Here is a 20600-nt window from a genome sequence, read left to right as displayed (position 1 = left end):
TAAATTAAAAAAAAAAAAGCTCCACTATATGCTGACTACAAAATAACAACTTTGAATATACAGGCAAAGATAGGTCCAAAGAAAAAGGATGGGAAAAGATATACCGTGCAAACAATAATCAGAAGAAATCTGGAGTATTTGTATTAATAGCAAACAAAGTAGACATCAGAAGAAGGAATATTACCAGGGATAAAGAGGGACATTACATAATACAGGGGTTAATTCACCAAGAAGACATAGAAACCCTAATTGTGTTTGCACCTACACAATGTAGCTTCAAAATTCATAAAGCAAATCTGATAGAATTGAAGGAAGTAAAATACAAATCCAGGATTATAGTTAGAGACTTTAACACTATTCCTTCAGTAATAAAAAAAAACTAATAGAAAAAAACCCCAGTAAATATATAGAAGATCAAAACTTTAATCTAAGTGGCATTTACAAAAGACCCTTATGACACATTCTTTTCAAATACATATGGAACATTCACCAAGAGAGACCATATATTGTGGGCCCTAAAGCAAACCTCAACAAATTCCAAATCATTGAAATTACATAGAATATGTAATGGAATTAAATTAGAATGACTTAACAGAAAAATATCTGGAAAATCCTCAGGTATGTCAAAATTCAACAAAACACTTATAAATAACCTGTGGGAAAATAGAAAATATTTTTAGTTGAAAATGATAATAAAATACATTTAAATAAGTTACAATTTGTGGAACTCAGTTAAAAGATATTTTAGAAAGAAATTAATCATATTAAGTGCTTGTATTAGAAAAGAAGAAAAGTCTCAAGTCAGTGATCTAAGCTTCTACCTGAAGAAACCAGACAACAATGAACAAATTAACCCTGAGCAGAAGGAAGGAAATGATAATGATAAAAGCAGAAATCAATGAAATTGAATGCAGAAAAACAATAGATAATATCAGTTAAACTAAAGGCTGGTTATTTCAATAGATCAGTAACAGTGTAAATCTCTAGCCAGACTGATCAAGAAGAAAAATGAATAAACATGAACTACACTGGGAATGAAACATTGGGAAGGAAAAGGAACATCACTGCAGATTCTACAAATATCCGATGGGTCATAAAGTTTTATTATGAATAGCTTTATGGCTGTAAATATGACAACTTAGGTAAAATGGACAAAGTCATTGAAATACAAATATGAAAGCCCATTCAGGAATAACCTGAGTCATCTTATATCTTAGAGAGTTAAAGTTGTAGTTTAAAACAACTCCAACAAAAAATTCCAGACCCAGATGGCTTCACTGGCTAATTCTAAAAAAAAAAAAAAAAAAAATCAACAAAGGCATGCAAATTTGAGTGATGGCTAAATCCTCAACAACAGCAGTGGAATATGGAAAGAAGGTATAACTACCTGCTAATGCAGAATTCTATGCTGCACAAAACTGTCATTTAAGAAAGATAGTGAAATAAAGACTCAAAGGAAGAGAAAATAATAACAGGTAATGGCATTAAAGCATCTCTAAGGTTCTTGTATTGCTGGGGAGAAGGCTGTGGATATCAGTTACCTTCTCCACGTTATTAAGGACACATGTTAAAGAGGTTAGTATAATCACCACATGGAGATAGGTTGCTTAACACGGAATGGTAACAATTCTAAAGCACAGCCTCAAAATATATGAGTCAAAAATGGTCAGAACTATTATAATATATATATAATATATATTAACAAGTATACAATCATAATGGAAATTTTTAACATACCTCTCTAAGTATTTGATGGATCAAATGTGAAAATAAATCAGTAAGAATACAAAAGTTGTGAAAACAATTAACAAGCTTGATCAAATTGTCTAACAACTGAATAATGCAGATTCATTTCAAACACACAGAGAACATTTATAAAAACCGACTATATGTTGCCAGGCCATAAAATTGGCCTCGATACATTTCAAATGATAGTTATATAGACCAACTTCTCTGACCACAAGGAATACAAGTCAGAAAAAAAATAAATAACTAGAAAATTAACTGGGACAAAGCAAAACAAAAGCACCAAACACCATCTTCTGGAAACTTAGAGCATTGAGTATCTACGTTAGAAAATAAGGAAAGCCTCGGGGCGCCTGGGTGGCTCAGTCGTTAAGCGTCTGCCTTCGGCTCAGGTCATGGTCCCAGGGTCCTGGGATCGAGCCCCGCATCAGGCTCCCCACTCAGCGGGAAGCCTGCTTCTCCCTCTCCCACTCCCCCTGCTTGTGTTCCCTCTCTGGCTGTCTTTCTCTCTGTCAAATAAATAAAATCTTTAAAAAAAAAAGAAAAGAAAAGAAGGAAAGCCTCACATTATGAGCTAAGCATCCAACTATAGATATTATAAGAAAACACAATAGGGGTAGTGCCTGAGTGGCTCAGTTGGTCAAGCATTTGCCTTTGGCTCAGGTCATGATCCCAGGGTCCTGGGATCGAGTCCTGCATTGGGCTTCTTGCTCAGTGGGAAGTCTGCTTCTCCCTCTCCCTCTGCCCCTCCTCCCCCACACTCGTGCTTTCACTCTCTGTGTCAAATAAATAAATAAAATCTTTTTTAAAAAAGCAGAATAGGTCGAATAGAAGTAGGAGCAAAAAAATAAGGATAAAAACAGATATTAACAATACTGAAAACAGATGTACATTAGAGAGATGCAACAAATCTAAAAGTTGGTTCTTTGAAAAATCTACTAAAATGAACAAACCTCTAGGAGAATTAATCGAGAATAAAAGAGAATGCATAAACAAACAATATTAGGCATGTAAAAGAGGATATAAATAAAACATTTAAAATACTTTCATACAAATAAGTTTGAAAGTATAGATGACAAATCCTTATTTAAAAACAAACAAACAATTTACTGGGATGCCTGGGTGGTTAAGTGTCCAACTCTTGATTTCCACTCAGGTCATGATCAAATCCGCACTGGGCTCCACACCCAGCGTGGAGCCTGCTTAAGATTCTCTTTCCCTCTCCCTCTGCCCCTCCCCCCTCTAAAAATAAACAAACAAAAAACAATTTACCAAAACTAACTCAAGAAGAAATAGAATAGATAAACCTGAAGATTCCCTTTCAAAACAGCAACAAGACAAAGTTTCACACTATAACCCCTCTTCTTCAACAAGAAGGCCCAACCAATATAGTAAGACAAGAAAAACAAACATTATATAGGTTGGAAAAGAACTTTTCAAGCTCTCATTATTCTCAGACATATGACTGTTATTCCATCATAATAATTTGCAGATAAATTATTAAGGATTGAGCTAGATTGCTAAATTAAAAGTCAATATTCAAGAATCAATATTCTTTCTCTGTACCTGCAAAAAGCATTTCATTTCAATAATATATATTTTTAAAAGATGACATTTACAAAGCATACCTTCCTGCCCCAAATTAATTACCTAGGAATAAATCAACAGATACATCACTCCCTTATGTAGAAAATCATAAAACTTTTTGAAAGAAACCTAAATAAGCAGAGAGATAAACAAAAAGAAACCCATACCAAGAACCACTGCAGAGCACCAAAACAGAGAAGATCTTAAGTATCCTGAGAGAAAAGACAAATTGCTAACAAATTGCTAACAAGGAAACAAGAATTAGACACACAGTGGGCTTTTTAGTAAAACACCAACATTAAAAGCTACAAAGCAACAAAGTGCTGAGGACAAAAACCATCTGCTGGAATTGTATACCCAAGGAAACATTTATTCAAAACAGTAGGGTGAAGTAGGATTCTGGGAAGATGGTAGAGTAGGAAGTATCAAGACTCTGTTTACTCACCTAGACAATAGTTGCATTGGCAGAATCTGTCTGATAAAACTATTTTGGAACTCTGGAAAATACTGAAAGCTTGCAACTTCCAGGGGAGACTTGGAAGGTAAAAGGTGGTCAGTTTCAGCTCCTTACACTCATCAGCCACCCCCAGCCACATGGCAGGCAGCTGTGTGTGTGTTCCTGGAGAAGCCTGCACACAGCTTGCAGGAGTCAGGGTAGGGCAAAAAGGACCCTGTCCTATAAATACCAGGGATCTGTGCTGTATTGCTGATGGGTGCTTCTGATCACAAATGTGCTGCCAAAGAGGTGGGAAGCCATTTTGCTGCAACTCTCCCGGTTGCTGCAAGTCCCTCCCAAACCAGTTGAAGTGAATTCCAGGGGAATTTAGAGAGCCAGCACCCTTCCCCCTCCCCGTTCTTTTTTCCTATTCCCTCCTTTTGGGAGCCAGACATTAAAGACTAAGACATTCATAAACAACTGCATATTCAGGGAAAAATAGAAAGTGACCATGCAAGCTCAGAGAAAAGTTTAGAAAGGACCTGAGAAGACCTTAAGATTATAACTCAGGCTGACCCCTGGCACAGTGACAGCCTGCAACAATCAAAAGAATAAATAAATAAACAACAGCAAACCCTGAGATATGGGCAAAACTGGTTTCCAGAGTTACCACACTATTAGATTCAAATGTTCAGTTTTCAATAAAAAAAAAAAAAAAAAATCACAAATCATAGAAAGAAACAGGAAAGTATGACCCAGTCAAAAGAAAGAAATAAATCAACAGAAATTGTCCCTGAAAAAGACCAGATGGCAGATATACTAGACAAAGACTTAAAACATCTGTCTTAATGATCCTCAAAGAACTAAAGGAAGATGTGGAGAAAGTCAAAGAAAATGAAGTATGAACAAAATGAAAATATTAATAAAGAGAGGGAAAATCTAAAAAGAAACCAAAAACAAATTCTGGAGCTGAAAAGTACAATAACTCAAATGACAATTTCATTAGAGAGAGTCAAAGGCAGATTTGAACAGGTAGAAGAAAGAATTAATAAATATGAAGATGGAAACCACAGAAATGATCAAGTCTGAGAAACAAAGAAAAAAAATTGAAAAAAGGTAAACAGAGCCTAAAAGGACTATGGGACACCATCAAGAGACCAACATTGTGTGAGTCTTAAAAGAATAAGTAAGACAGAAAGGAGCAGAGAGAATATTTGAAGAAATAAAGGTGGTAAATTTCCCGAATTTGATAGAAGACATGAATATAAACCTCCAAGAAACTCAATTAACTTCAAGTAAGATGAACTCAGAGACCTTCACCAAGACACAACAGAATCAAACTTTCAGAAGCCAGAGCCAAAGAGAGAATCTTGAAAGCAGCAAGAGAGAAGCAAATCATCATATACAAGGAATTCCCCAATAAGATTATCAGTATATTTCTCATCAAAAACTTTGGAGGCCAGAAGGCAGCAGGCCAATATATTCACAGTGCTAAAAGAAAAGAACTGCCAACTGAGAATCCTATATCCAGAAAAACTGTCCTGCAAAAGTCAGGTGAAATTAGGACATTCTCAGATAAGCAAAAGCTGAGGGAGTCCACTACACTGACCCTGACCTACAATATATGCTCAGAGTCCTGAAAGGCAAAACAGAAGGACACTAGCACATAGCTTGAAGCTGAATGGAGAAATAAAAATCTCAATAAAGGTAAATTCATGGGCAATTATTGAAGCTGGTATTACTGAACAATGGTATGTAACTGTAATTTTTGTTTTCTACATGATTTAAGAGACTAATATATTCAAAGAAAAAAATTAGTATAAAAGGTAACATTAGTGTAACTTTGGTTTGTAACTCCAAATCTTGTTTTCTACATAATTTAAAAGACTAATGCGTTTTGAAGAATTATTAGCTTATGTTTTGGGACACACAATGTATAAAGATGTGATTTTGTGACAGAGCTATAAAAGAGCAGAATTTTTATGTCATTGAAGTTAAGTTGGTGAATCTAACTTAGAGCATGAATCCAAATTAGAGCATGATAAGTTTAGGATATTAAATGTAATCTCCATGGCAACCACAAATAAAATAGCTATAGAATATAAATAAAAGAAATTAAGAAATTTAAACATTTCATGACATCAAACTGACTAAACATAAAAAAAGACAGTAATGCAGAAAATGAGGGGCAAAAAAAGCTCTAAGGCACGTAGAAAACAAAGAGCAAAATGACAGAAGTAAGTCCCTCCTTACCAGTAATTACTTTAAATGTAAATGGATTAAACTCTTTAATAGAAAAACAGAGACTGGCAAAGACACACACACACACATTGATCTGATTATATGCTGTCTACAAGAGACAAACTGAAGATCCTAAGACACAAATAGATTAAAAGTGAAAAGATGCAAATAGATATTCCATGAAAATAGTAACCAAAAGAGAGTAGGGATGGCTATACTAACTAATATCAGGCAAAATAGACTTTAAATCAATAAAGTTTAGAGACAAAAAACGACATTATATATATTTGATATAGCAAGAAGATATAACATTTATAAACATTTATGTATCGAATAACTGACCACCAAAATATATATTCTTAATCCATGGGACATTTTCCAGGATGGACCATATGTTAGGCCACACATTAAGTCTCAATAGATTTAAGAAGACATACAAAGTATCTAATCTGATCACAGTAGGATGAAGTTAGAAATCAATAACAGAAGGAAAACTAGAAAATTCACAAAATTGGGGGGAGGAGCAAGATGGCAGAGGAGTAGGAGACCTAAATTTCGTCTGGTCCCAGGAATTCAGCTAGATAGTTAATCAAACCATTCTGAACACCTACAAACTCAACAGGAGATCGAAGAAAAGAACAGCAGCAACTCTCTGAACAGAAAAGCGACCACTTTCTGGAAGGTAGGATGTGCGTGCAGAGAAGTGAATCCGAGGTGATATTCGGGAAGATAGACGGCGGTGGGGGGGCTTCCGTCAGCCGATACCGGCAAGTGATAGAGCAGCAGAGCACAAAATCAGAACTTTTAGAAGTCTGCACCGCTGAGGGATGTCGCTCCAGCGGCTAAGCGGGGGGTGGAACCCTCTCTGGGTCAGTGTGGTCTCAGGACCCTCGGGGTCACAGAAAGACCAGGGGTGCCTGAGTGCGGCAGAGCTCCCAGGTATCAGAGCGGGGAAGCCAGCTGCAGAGACGGAGCCGAGGAGTGGGCTCTCAGCTCGGGGTTGCCATAAACCGTGATCCGGGACACAGCTGGGCCACTGCTCTTCCAGTAGGGACCCAAGAAGCTGCAAGTCCGGGGAGACTCCCCTTCCTCCCCCGGGGAGGAGCAGCACGGGAACGCACCGCAGGGATCTGCTGGGTTTGGAGACTCCACACGGGGTCAGGTGCCAGAGATAGAAACGCTTGGTCACAGGCCAGGTGAGCACGGAGTGCAGCCGGAGACCAGGAGACGGGAGTGACTGCTTTTCTCTGGGGGCTCACTGAGGAGCGGGCCCCGAGTTCTCAGCTCCTCCGGGGCAGAGATTGGGAGGCCGCCATTTTCACTCTCGTCCTCCAAAGCTGCACGGAAAGCTTACAGAGAACAAAAGCTCCCAAGAGCAAACCCGAGCAGATTACTTAGCCTGCCCCCAACAAGGGCGGGGCAATTCCGCCTCCAGCAAAGACATTTGGGAACCACGGCAACAGGCCCCTCCCCCAGAAGATCAGCAAGAACAGCCAGCCAAGACCAAGTTTACCGATCAATGAGAACAGCAAAACCCCAGCGCTAGGGGAATACTGCACATAGAATTCATGGCTTTTTCCCCATGATTCTTTAGTCTTTCAAAGTTAATATTTTTAATTTTCTTTATTTTTCTTTTTCTATTTTTTAGTTGAATTTTTCTTCCCTCCTTTTTCAACCAACATCTTATCAATTCCTTTTTTAAAATCTTTTTTAATTTTTCATTTTTACAGTAATAGTCTATCTCTTCATTGTATTTAACCTTTTTTGTATATATATGTTTTTCTTTCTTTAAAATTTTGGGATACAGTTTCTTATAACAGATCAAAATATACCCTAAATCTAGTGTAGGACGTTGTCCTAGTCTCCCGCCTGATCACATTCTCTCTTTTTTTTTCTATATTTTTTTCAACCAACTTATCTTATCAATTCCTTTTTAAAAATCCTTTTTAATTTTCATCTTTACAGTCATATTCCATCCCTTCCTCATATTTACCTTATTTTTGTGTATATATATAAGTTTTTCTTTCTTTAAAATATTGGGAGGCAATTTCTTCTAACAGACCAAACTACACCCAAAATCTAGTGAATGGCTCTATTATATTCAGCAGCCTGATCATATTCTTTTTTTTTTCCGTTCCTTCCCTCCCCCCACCCCCGCCCAGTTTCGGGTCTCTTCTAATTTGTTTAGGTGTATATTTTCCTGGGGTCAATGTTACCCTTTTAGCATTTTTTTAACATTTTGTTCTCTCGTTCATCTATTCTCCTCTGGATAAAATGACAAGAGGGAAAAGCTCACCTCAAGAAAAAAAGAACAAGAGGCAGTACCAACTGCTGGGGACCTAATCAATACAGACATTAGTAAGATGTTGGAACTAGAGTTCAGAATGACGATTATAAAGGTATGAGCTGGGCTTGAAAAAAGTATAGAAGATACTAGAGAATCCCTTTCTGGAGAAATAAAAGAACTAAAATCTAACCAAGTCAGAATCAAAAAGGCTATTAATGAGGTGCAATCAAAAATGGAGGCTCTAAACGCTAGGATAAATGAGGCAGAAGAAAGAATTAGTGATATAGAAGACTAAATGATGGAGAATAAAGAAGCTGAGAAAAAGAGAGATAAACAACCACTGGATCATGAGGGGAGAATTGGAGACATAAATGATACCATAAGGCAAAACAACACTAGAATACTTGGGATCCCAGAAGAAGAAGAAGAAGGGGGGGGGCAGGGAGAAGGTACACTGGAGCAAATTATACCACAGAACTTCCCTAATTTGGGGAAGGAAACAGGCATCAAAATCCAGAAGGCACAGAGAACCCCCCTCAAAATCAGTAAAAATAGGTCAACACCCCGACATCTAACAGTAAAACTCACAAATCTCAGAGACAAAGAGAAAATCCTGAAAGCAGCTCGGGACAAGAGGTCTGTAACCTACAATGGTAGAAACATTAGATCGGCAGCAGACCTATCCACAGAGACCTGGCAGGGCAGAAAGGATTGGCATGATATATTCAGAGCACTAAATGAAAAAAATATGCAGCCAAGAATGCTATATCCAGCTAGGCTTTCATCGAAAATAGAAGGAGAGATAAAAAGCTTCCAGGACAAACAAAAAGAATTTGCGAACACCAAACCAGCCCTACAAGAAATACTGAAAGGGGTCCTCTAAGCAAAGAAAAAGCCTAAAAGTAACATAGACCAGAAAGGAACAGAGACAAAATATGGTAACAGTCACCCTACAGGGAATACAATGGCACTAAATTCATATCTTTCAATAGTTACAGTGAATGTAAATGGGCTAAATGCCCCAATCAAAAGACACAGGCTATCGACTGGATAAAAAAACAAGACCCATCAATATGCTGTCTGCAAGAGACTCATTTTAGATGCAAAGACACCTCCAGATTTAAAGTGAGGGGGTGGAAAGCCATTTACCATGCTAATGGACACCAAAAGAAAGCTGGGGTGGCAATCCTTATATCAGACAAATTAGATTTTAAACCAAAGACTGTAGTAAGAGATGAGGAAGGACACTACATCATACTTAAAGGGTCTATCCAACAAGAAGATCTAACAATTGTAAATATCTATGCCCCTAACATGGGAGCAGCCAATTATATAAGCCAGTTAATAACAAAATCAAAGAAACACATTGACAACAATACAATAATAATAGGGGACTCTAACACCCCCCTCATTCAAATGGACAGATCATCTAAGCAAAAGATCAACAAGGAAATAAAGACTTTAAATGACACACTGGACCAGATGGACTTCACAGATAGATTCAGAACATTCCATCCCAAAGCAACAGATACACATTCTTTTCTAGTGCACATGGAACATTCTCCAGAATAGATCACATCCTGGGTCACAAATCAGGTCTCAACTGGTACCAAAAGATTGGGATCATTCCCTGCATATTTTTGGACCACAATGCTTTGAAACTAGAACTCAATCACAAAAGGAAAGTTGGAAAGAACTCAAATACATGGAGGCTAAAGAGCAGCCTACTAAAGAATGAATGGGTCAACCAGGAAATTAAAGAAGAATTTTAAAAATTCATGGAAACAAATGAAAATGAAAACACAATTGTTCAAAATCTTTGGGATGCAGCAAAGGCAGTCCTAAGAGGAAAGTATATAGCAATACAAGCCTTTCTCAAGAAACAAGAAAGGTTTCAAATACACAACCTAATCTACACCTAAAGGAGCTGGATAAAGAACAGCAAATAAAGCCTAAACCCAGCAGGAGAAGAGAAATAAAGATCAGAGCAGAAATCAATGAAATAGAAACCAAAAGAACAGTAGAACAGATCAATGAAACTAGGAGGTGGTTCTTTGAAAGAATTAATAAGATTGATAAACCCTTGGCCAGACTTATCAAAAATAAGAAAGAAAGGACCCAAATAAATAAAATCATGAATGAAAGAGGAGAGATCACAATGAACACCAAAGAAATACAAACAATTACAAGAATATATTATGAGCAACTATATGCCGGCAAATTAGACAATCTGGAAGAAACAGATGCATTCCTAGAGATGTATAAACTACCAAAACTGAACCAGGAAGAAATAGAAAACCTGAACAGACCCATAACCAGTAAGGAAATTGAAGCAGTAATTAAAAATCTCCCAATAAACAAGAGCCCAGGGCCAGATGGCTTCCCAGGGGAATTCTACCAAACATTTCAAGAAGAATTAATACCTATTCTTCTGAAGCTGTTTCAAAGAATAGAAATGGAAGGAAAACTTCCAAATTCATTTTATGAGGCCAGCATTACCTTGACCCCAAAGCCAGACAAAGACCCCATCAAAAAGGAGAACTACAGACCGATATCCCTGGTGAACATGGATGCAAAAATTCTCACCAAATACTAGCCAATAGGATCCAACAGTACATTAAAAGGATTATTCACCATGACCAAGTGGGATTTATTCCTGGGCTGCAAGGCTGGTTCAACATCCGCAAATCAATTAATGTGATACAATACATTAATAAAAGAAAGAACAAGAACCATATGATCCTCTCAATAGATGCAGAAAAAGCATTTGACAAAGTACAGCATCCTTTCTTGATTAAAACTCTTCACAGTGTAGGGATAGAGGGTACATACCTCAATATCATAAAAGCCATCCATGAAAAACCCACAGCGAATATTATACTCAATGGGGAAAAACTAAGAGCTTTCCCCCTACGGTCAGGAACATGGCAGGGATGTCCACTATCACCACTGCTGTTCAACATAGTACTAGAAGTCCTAGCCTCAGCAATCAGACAACAAAAAGAAATAAAAGGCATCGGAATTGGCAAAGAAGAAGTGAAACTCTCACTTTTTGCAGATGATATGATACTTTATGTGGAAAACCCAAAAGAGTCCACCCCAAAATTGCTAGAACACATACAGGAATTCAGTAAAGTGGCAGGATATAAAATCAATGCACAGAAATCAGTTGCATTTCTATACACCAACAACAAGACAGAAGAAAGAGAAATTAAGGAGTCGATCCCATTTATAATTGCACCAAAAACCATAAGATACCTAGGAATAAATCTAACCAAAGAGGCAAAGGATCTGTACTCAGAAAACTATAGAAAACTCATGAAAGAAATTGAGGATGATACAAAGAAATGGGAAAACGTTCCATGCTCATGGATTGTAAAAATATCTATGCTACATAGAGCAATCTACACATTTAATGCAACCCCTATCAAAATACCATCAATTTTTTTCAAAGAAATGGAACAAATAATCCTAAAATTTGTATGGAACCAGAAAAGACCCCGAATAGCTAGAGGAATGTTGAAAAAGAAAAGCAAAGCCAGTGGCATCACAATTCCGGACTTCAAGCTCTATTACAAAGCTGTCATCATCAAGACAGTATGGTACTGGCACAAAAACAGACACATAGATCAATGGGACAGAATAGAGAGACCCTCAACTCTATGGTCAACTAATCTTCAACAAAGCAGGAAAGAATGTCTAATGGAAAAAAGTCTCTTCAACAAATGGTGTTGGGAAAATTGGACAGCCACATGCAGAAGAATGAAACTGGACCATTTCCTTACACCACACACAAAAATAGACTCAAAATGGGTGAAAGACCTCAATGTGAGACAGGAATCCATCAAAATCCTTGAGGAGAACACAGGCAGCAACCTCTTCGACCTCAGCTGCAGCAACTTCTTCCTAGAAACATCACTGAAGGCAAGGGAGGCAAGGGCAAAAATGAACTACTGGGACTTCATCAAGATAAAAAGCTTTTGCACAGCAAAGGAAACAGTCAACAAAACCAAAAGACAACTGACAGAATGGGAGAAGATATTTGTAAATGACATATCAGATAAAGGGCTAGTATCCAAAATCTATAAAGAACTTATCAAACTCAACACCCAAAGAACAAAGAATCCAATCAAGAAATGGGCAGAAGACATGAACAGACATTTCTGCAAAGAAGACATCCAAATGGCCAACAGACACATGAAAAAGTGCTCAACATCACTCGGCATCAGGGAAATCCAAATCAAAACCTCAATGAGATATCACCTCACACCAGTGAGAATGGCTAAAATTAACAAGTCAGGAAACGAAGATGTTGGTGAGGATGCGGAGAAAGGGGAACCCTCCTACACTGTTGGTGGGAATGCAGGCTGGTGCAGCCACTCTGGAAAACAGTATGGAGGTTCCTCAAAAAGTTTAAAATAGCAATTGCACTACTGGGTATTTACCCCAAAGATTCAAATGTAGTGATCCGAAGGGGCACATGCACCCCAATGTTTATAGCAGCAATGTCCACAAGAGCCAAACTATGGAAAGAGCCTAGATGTCCATCAACAGATGAATGGATAAAGAAGATGTGATATATATATATATATATATATATATATATATATATATATATATATATATATGAAAAAATAAAACACTCAAAATACTAGGAATAGAAGGAAATTTCATCAACATAATAAAAGCCACACATAAAAACCCACAGTGAACATTATATTCGGTGGTGAAAGACTGAAAATTTTTCCTCTAAGATGAGGTACAAGGCAAGGATGCCTGCTTTGACCACGTCTACTCAACATAGCACTGAAAGTTCCACAGCAGTTAGGCAAGGAAAAGAAATAAAAGGCATCCAAGTTGGAAAGGAAGAAATAAAATTACCTCTGTTTGTAGATGGTATGATCTTATATGTAGGAAACTAAAATTCCACAAAAAAACTGTTAGAACTAATACATGAATTCAGTAAAGTAGCAGGATACAAAGTCAACATACAAAAATCAGTTGCATTTCTATACACTAACAGTGAACAATCTGAAAGAAGATTACAAAAACAATTCCATTTTCAATAGTATCAAAAATAATAAAATACCTGGGAATACACTTAACCAAGAAGCTGAAAGACCTCTACAATGAAAACTACTAAGCACCCCTAAAAGAAATGAAAGAAGACACAAATAAATGGAAACACATCCCATGGTCATGGATTGAAAGATTTAATGTTATTAAAATGTCAATACTACCCAAAGTGATCTACAGATTGAATGCAATTCCTATCAAAATCCCAATGATGTCTTTTGCAGAAATAGAAAAACCCATCCAAAAATTCATATGGAATCACAAGGTACTCCAAATAGCCAAAACAATCTTGAAAAACAAAAGTGGAGGACTGACGCGCTGATTTCAAAACTTACTACAAAGCTACAGTAATCACAACAGTGTGGTATGGGCATCAAGACAGACATACAAATTAATGAAATAGAATAGAAAGCCCAGAAATAAACCACCACATATATGGCAAAATGATTTTTGACAAGGGTGTCAAGACCATTCAAGTGGGAAAGGACAGTCTTTTTAACAAACAGTGCTGGGGAAACTGGACATCCACGTGCAAAATAGTGAAATTGGTATGTTACATAATACCAAATACAAAAATTAACACAAGATGGATAAAAGACCTAAATATAAGACCTAAAAAAAATAAAACTCTTAGAAGAAAACATAGGACTAAAGCTCCATGACATTGGATTTGCAGTGATTTCCTGGATATGACACCAAAGGCACAGGAAACAAAAGAAAAGAATAGACAAATTGGACTTCATGAAAATTTTAAAATTTTGTGCACCATAAGACCCCATCCAGAGAATTAAAATCAAGCCACAGAATGGGAGAAAATATCTGCAAATCGTATAGCTGATAAAGGATTAACATCCAGAATGTATAGAAAACCCCTAAAACTCAACAACAACCAAAAACAAACAGCCCAATTCAAAAATGGGCAAAGAACTTGAATAGATATTTCCCCAGAGAAGACATAAAAGTGGCGGCAAGTACATGGAAAGATTCTAATCACTAGGGGGATGCAAGTCAAAACTGCAATGAGATACATCTCATACCCAGTAAGATGAGTACTGTCAACAACAACAAAAACAAGAGAATGTAGAGGAAAGGAGCCTTGTGCACTGTTGGTGGGAGTGCAAACTGGCACAGCCACTGTGGAAAACAGTATGGCAGTTCCTCAAAAAGTTAAAAATAGAATCACCCTATGATCCAGCAATTCCATTTCAAACCAGAACGATTTGAAAGTAGGGTCTCAGAGAGGTATCTGTACATCCATGGTCATAGCAGCCTTGTTCACAAGAGCTAAAGCACGTTATCAATCCAAGTGTCTGTCAACAAATGAATGATGGATAATCAAAATGTGGTATATACATAACAATGGAATATTATTCAGCCTTTAAAAGAAAGGAAATTATGTAATATTTGTAGCATATATGGATTATGCTAAGGACAATATTCTAAAGTGAAGTAGTCAGGTACAAAAAGACAAATATGGTTGTGTGCAAGACGTCTTTGCAATCCCCCCCAAAAACAGACTGGTCTTGGAAGTAACTGTATGTGTGGTGTTTGGGGTGAGGTAAGGGTTCTTAGATTCTCCCTCCCTTCCAAAGTTTCAGAATAACCCATGGTAGGGGCCAAGGCTGAGAGCTTGACTCTGTGATCTCACAAGTTCCTCCAGGCCCATCAAAGAGCAAACTTGGCATAAGGAAGGAAAGGGGTAAGTAAGGAAAAACCAGTTAAATACACTCGTACCAGCTAAATCCAGTCTTTGCCTAGCCTTTCCCTCTGAGGACTTCTTGTCTCTCCTGTCCTCTGGTGTCACTGATTTGTGGCTGAATGGAGACTGTCCAGTCACCAATGATGTAACATTACCTGAGAGGTCCAAAGGTCCGTGGTCAATCCAGGCTTCCTCAGAAGGAAGGAACACTTTATCATAGAGCAGAGTCTAGTATTTTTATGGGACTATGTGCTCTGGTCTACTGTTAAATATTTCTAGAGTGGCATGTTTTATGATCATTCCTCCTCGTTCCACCCCACCCTCCATCTCTAAGTATTTTCCCATCTATGTTAACATAGAGTAAAGCACCCCACAAACACAGATTTAAGATTTTGGTGGCATGGAGCTAAACCCATGGTACTACCAAGCTAACTACCCACACCCACAGACACACACACACACACGCACACATGTGCACAGTGGGTGAGTACATTTTTTAGATGGAGGTGGGGGAACTGGGTCCAATTAAAAACTGTTAGACTAGAAATTCAGAAGAGCACATCAGGAGGAACCTATAAAAGAAATCTTCATGGATGGTATCAACACCATAGAAAGGTATGAACAAACAGTTGTTAATAACTTCAAGAGAAGCTTTAAATCCACACTAGAAAGTAACTTGATGCTGGGAGACTCTACACCTGTGAATGCCATGTAGTATGGTTCTATGTGGGATGGGGCATGCTTCCCGCAGCATCACTGGCACCTGGAACTGGTTAGAAATGCAGATTCTCAGGCCCTGCCCCAGACCTATTGACTCAGGAGCTCCGGGAGGATGGCCCAGCCCTCTGAGTTTTAACAAACCCCCCAGGTGGTTCTACTGTACACTCATATTTAGGAATCGCTGACCTAGAGGGCCCAAGATGAAGATGAAGGCGTAAGGAGCAGAGCTGATGTAGCAGAACGAGGACTCAAATATGGCAATGATGAACCCGTACACCAAACCAAAGCTGCAGTCAAAATACCAAATGTGGAGAGAGTGCAAACACTACTTTTAGACCCTGGAAATGGAAGGAGGAACTCTAAACGGTGTGAACTGGGGACAAGGAAAGAGGGAAAGGCAGCACTCTGAAAACCACAAGTAGGGAGATAATTCAAGGACATTTTCCTGACTAAACTATAATCTTGGCCTGAGTTGTCAAAGGCTCTTAGGGTTTCCTTCAAGAGCAATCCTCAGCGCCTGGGTGGCTCCGTCCTGCTTGTGTCCTCTCTCTCTGTCAAATAAAGTCTTAAAAAAAAAAAAAAGCAATCCTCAAAGAAAGGGACCCAAGCGACATTCACCAAGTGGTTTTTGTTTGGTTACTTACTTTGCTTATTTTTTAACTTATTCTAATGCAACCTCAAACTTAGAGTAAAACTGCAAAAACAGAAAAGACCTCTGAATACCCTTTACCCAGATTCACCAACTGTTTACATTTTGCCCCAGTGCTTTATCATCCCCCATCTCTAACCAAATATATTTATTACACATGTGCTTTTTCCTCTAAAGCATTTGAAAGTAAGTTGGAGACATTATGCCCCTTTATGCCTAAATACTCAGTATATATTTCCTAAGAATATGTTCTCTATATCGCTTGGCATCAGGGAAATCCAAATCAAAACCTCAATGAGATACCACCTCACACCAGTCAGAATGGCTAAAATTAACAAGTCAGGAAATGACAGATGTTGGCGGGGATGCGGAGAAAGGGGAACCCTCCTACACTGTTGGTGGGAATGCAAGCTGGTGCAGCCACTCTGGAAAACAGTATGGTTCCTCAAAAAGTTGAAAATAGAGCTACCATATGATCCAGCAATTGCACTACTGGGTATTTACCCCAAAGATACAAAAGTAGGGACCCGAAAGGGTACGTGTACCCCGATGTTTATAGCAGCAATGTCCACAATAGCCAAACTGTGGAAAGAGCCAAGATGTCCATCAACAGATGAATGGATAAAGAAGATGTGGTATATATATACAATGGAATATTATGCAGCCATCAAAAGGAATGAGATCTTGCCATTTGCAACGACGTGGATGGAACTGGAGGGTATTATGCTGAGCGAAATAAGTCAAACAGAGAAAGACATGTATCATATGACCTCACTGATATGAGGAATTCTTAATCTCAGGAAACAAACTGAGGGTTGCTGGAGTCGGGGGTGGGGTGGGAGGGATGGGGTGACTGGGTGATGGACACTGGGGAGGGCATGTGCTCTGGTAAGCGCTGTGAATTGTGCAAGACTGTTGAATCTCAGATCTGTACCTCTGAAACAAATAATGCAATATATGTTAAGAAAGAAAAAAAGAAGAAGAATGTAGCAGGAGGGGAAGAATGAAGGGGGGGAAATCGGAGGGGGAGAAGAACCATGAGAGACGATGGACTCTGAAAAACAAACTGAGGGTTCTAGAGGGGAGGGGGGTGGGAGGATGGGTTAGCCTGGTGATGGGTATTGAGGAGGGCACGTTCTGCATGGAGCACTGGGTGTTATGCACAAACAATGAATCATGGAACACTATATCTAAAACTAATGATGTAATGTATGGGGATTAACATAACAATAAAAAAAATTAAAAAAAAAAAAGAATATGTTCTCTAACATACCTTCCTAAAACACAACACTCTCACATAACCACAGAACAATTATAAAAAATCAGGAAATTTAACCTTGACACAATATTATTATCTAATACTCAGGCTGTATTCAAATTCTGTCCGTTATCCCAATAATGGCCTTGTTCACCATTTTCTCCCTAATTCGGGATCTAATCCAGGGCCACATTTGGCATTTCGTTGCCATGTCTCTTTAGCCTCTTTCAGTCTGGAATAGTTCCTCTGCCTTTCCTTTTCTTTTTCTTTCTTTCTTCTTTCTTTCTTTCTTTTCTTTCTTTCTCTCTCTCTTTCTTTCTTTCTTCCTTTCTTTCTTTCTTTCTGAGAGAGAGGCTGTGTGCCCATGAGTGGGGGAGGGGAGGGGCAGAGGGAGAGGGAGAGAGAAAATCCCAAGCAGGCTCCACACCCAGTGTGGACCCGACATGGGGCTTAATCCTGCAACCCTGAGATCATGACCCAAGCCGAAATCAAGAGTCAGACACTTGGTGATTCTGGCAGTCATTCTTGGACATCCAAACCTAAGCCAGTGGCTGGGCAGTGTGGCAATCCAGGGACTGCTCTCTGGAGGAAAAGATGGGCAAGACCTGGGCAGCGGGGGTCAGGGCCCTAGTCCCCAAAGCTAGGGTTTCTAGGCAGAGACAGGCCAACCCACAGGGAGCAGATAAGAAGGAAGGAGAAAACTGCCATTTGGGGGCCCATGGCCAGTCAAAGCTGACCCCAGATCCTGCCCAACCCAAAGAAGGCTCAGATTGCTGGAAAGCACGATACTATTTGGGTAAATCAAACAAGAGTGGCTTATTTGAGGGATACAGAAGGAAACCGGCCCCACTTAGAACACCCAGCTTAAGATCATTAAGACATTACATTTTCCAGGATGGATGGGGATTCATGTTCCAGAAGCCAGAATCCTCACTGTGACATGCAGAGCTGCAGAAGATGGTCCCATTTTCCAGAATCTGTCCCCCTCAGACCTAACACCAAGGTCTAATCTGGGTAGGTGACTGAGCTCACCTCATCCACTTGGGATTTGGACTGTTTACCGTACTTGCAGGTAGCTCAATCATCAGACTTTCAGACCAGAACTCTCTGCTCCTGGTACATTCCAAAACTCAGACATGAGAGAGAACTTCACCAGGTGTCATTCCCAAAAGCCATTAGACCAGCTTATCCTGCAGATCTACTGAGCACCTATCTGTAGAAATGCCACAAAAATGAAATGAATGTACATGATCAGGCAGGTCCCAGGACATTGCTTTTAGCCAGGAAGTTTCATACTGAGGAAAAGCTCAAATCTTTCAGATTCTAATTAAAAGAAGAGGGACATTTTTAACACGGTTGTACAGGTTAGAGAAAACTTGAATCGTTCTAGCTCTGGCTCTTACCTTCTTTTGGTGACATTCTTCTGATAAAAGGTATCACTTGGCATGCACTTTGTCACGTCCACAGTCTGCTGGGAGTGACTGGGGCGGGGGGGGGGGGGCTGTCTCCCAAAAGCGTGTCCAGAATCCTCCCAGATGACCTTGCCAAACTTCTCACCTTCAATTTTTCCCCACGCTGCCTTCACTTGCTCAGAGAAAGGCAAAAATTCCTAATTCCAGAATCTCCTGCATTTCTCGCATTCCTGTAGCAGGTAACATATTCCAGCCAAAGCACCGAACACCCGCCACTCAGCAAGATTTATCCCTCTCCTGCCCTAGGCTCAACCAAGATTTCTGAGTTCCTGTGGCAGGGTACTTTAAAATCTCCCATCCCCTACCTTTCTATTATGCAGTATTTCATATATTTAAAACAGTGTAACATATAGGCACAACTAATATTCTGCCAGTCCTCATCAGTGTGGCCTTTCATCTGTGGCCAGTGGTCACCCCTCCCCCAGTCCCAAGTATTTCCAGCAGCTATTCTGATTGGTCAGCATCTGGGTGGCACTGCTTGTTAAATATAAGGGAGAGCACAAGCAGGGTGGGGGGTGTGGGGGGGAGACAGAGGGAGAAGCAGACTCTCCGCTGAGCAGGGAGCCTGATGCGGGACTTGATCCCAGGACCCCAGGATCCTGACCTGAACCGAAGGCAGATGCTTAACCAACTGAGCCACCCAGGCACCCCTCAAAAGCATTTTTAACAGGTAAAACATTTGCACCACTAAAGATTCAGAAAGTATGAAAAGACCAAAAAAAAAAAGGATGAAAAGGCATTCAGTAAAAAGTCTCTCCCAGTGCATCTCTCAGCTGCCTCATCTCCAGTGTTAATAGTCTCTTGCATCCTTTCAGAGATTTTATGTACAGACAAAATATTGTGTATAGGTACCATTTCTTCTTTTTTTACTGATGGTAGCATATAAAACATAGGGTCCTATTCCTTTTCTTCCTAACCTAACAGTGTATCTTGGAGATCTTTCCACTTGGGTGCACAAAGAGCTTTCTTCATCTACTGTAAAGAGCTGGGTGGTACTTCTTCGTAGGGTAGCTGTACTGTAATTTACTAAATTAGTCTCCTGCTGACCACATACAAGGTAATTTATAGGTACTGGCTATTATGACCAATAACTTTGTACATACTCACTCCATAAATATACCAGTATATCTGTAAGGTAAATTCTTAGAAGTGAAATTGCTGGGGTGAAGGGCATGTGCATAATAAGCATCATTCTCTGAATGCTCTTTCTTGAACAGCTATTGTACGAGGCTCAGAGAACCCAATGTTGGGCAAGACAGATGTGCCCCCCGCCGCCACCGCTCAAAGTGCAAATGATGAGACACAGCCCTTACATCATCTCATTGTCTTTGGTACAACCATGAGAGTGGCTGGCCGCACAGGGAGAGAACACAGAACTATGGGACCTGGCTGACTGGGTGGGGAGGGGAGGGAAGGCTTTCCTGAGAAA

At 39.2% G+C, this 20600-nt stretch overlaps 1 protein-coding gene across 3 annotated transcripts in view; it reads left to right on the top strand.

Moving 5' to 3' along the window:
- Nucleotides 1-20600, top strand: part of IL15RA (interleukin 15 receptor subunit alpha) — a 49197-nt gene that overhangs the window by 9737 nt on the left and 18860 nt on the right. The gene's annotated exons all lie outside the window — the stretch shown is intronic.

Source organism: Halichoerus grypus, chromosome 6, assembly GCF_964656455.1.
Source record: "Halichoerus grypus chromosome 6, mHalGry1.hap1.1, whole genome shotgun sequence".
NCBI classification, from domain to species: Eukaryota; Metazoa; Chordata; class Mammalia; order Carnivora; family Phocidae; genus Halichoerus; species Halichoerus grypus.
This window is presented reverse-complemented; position numbering and strand designations above follow the sequence as displayed.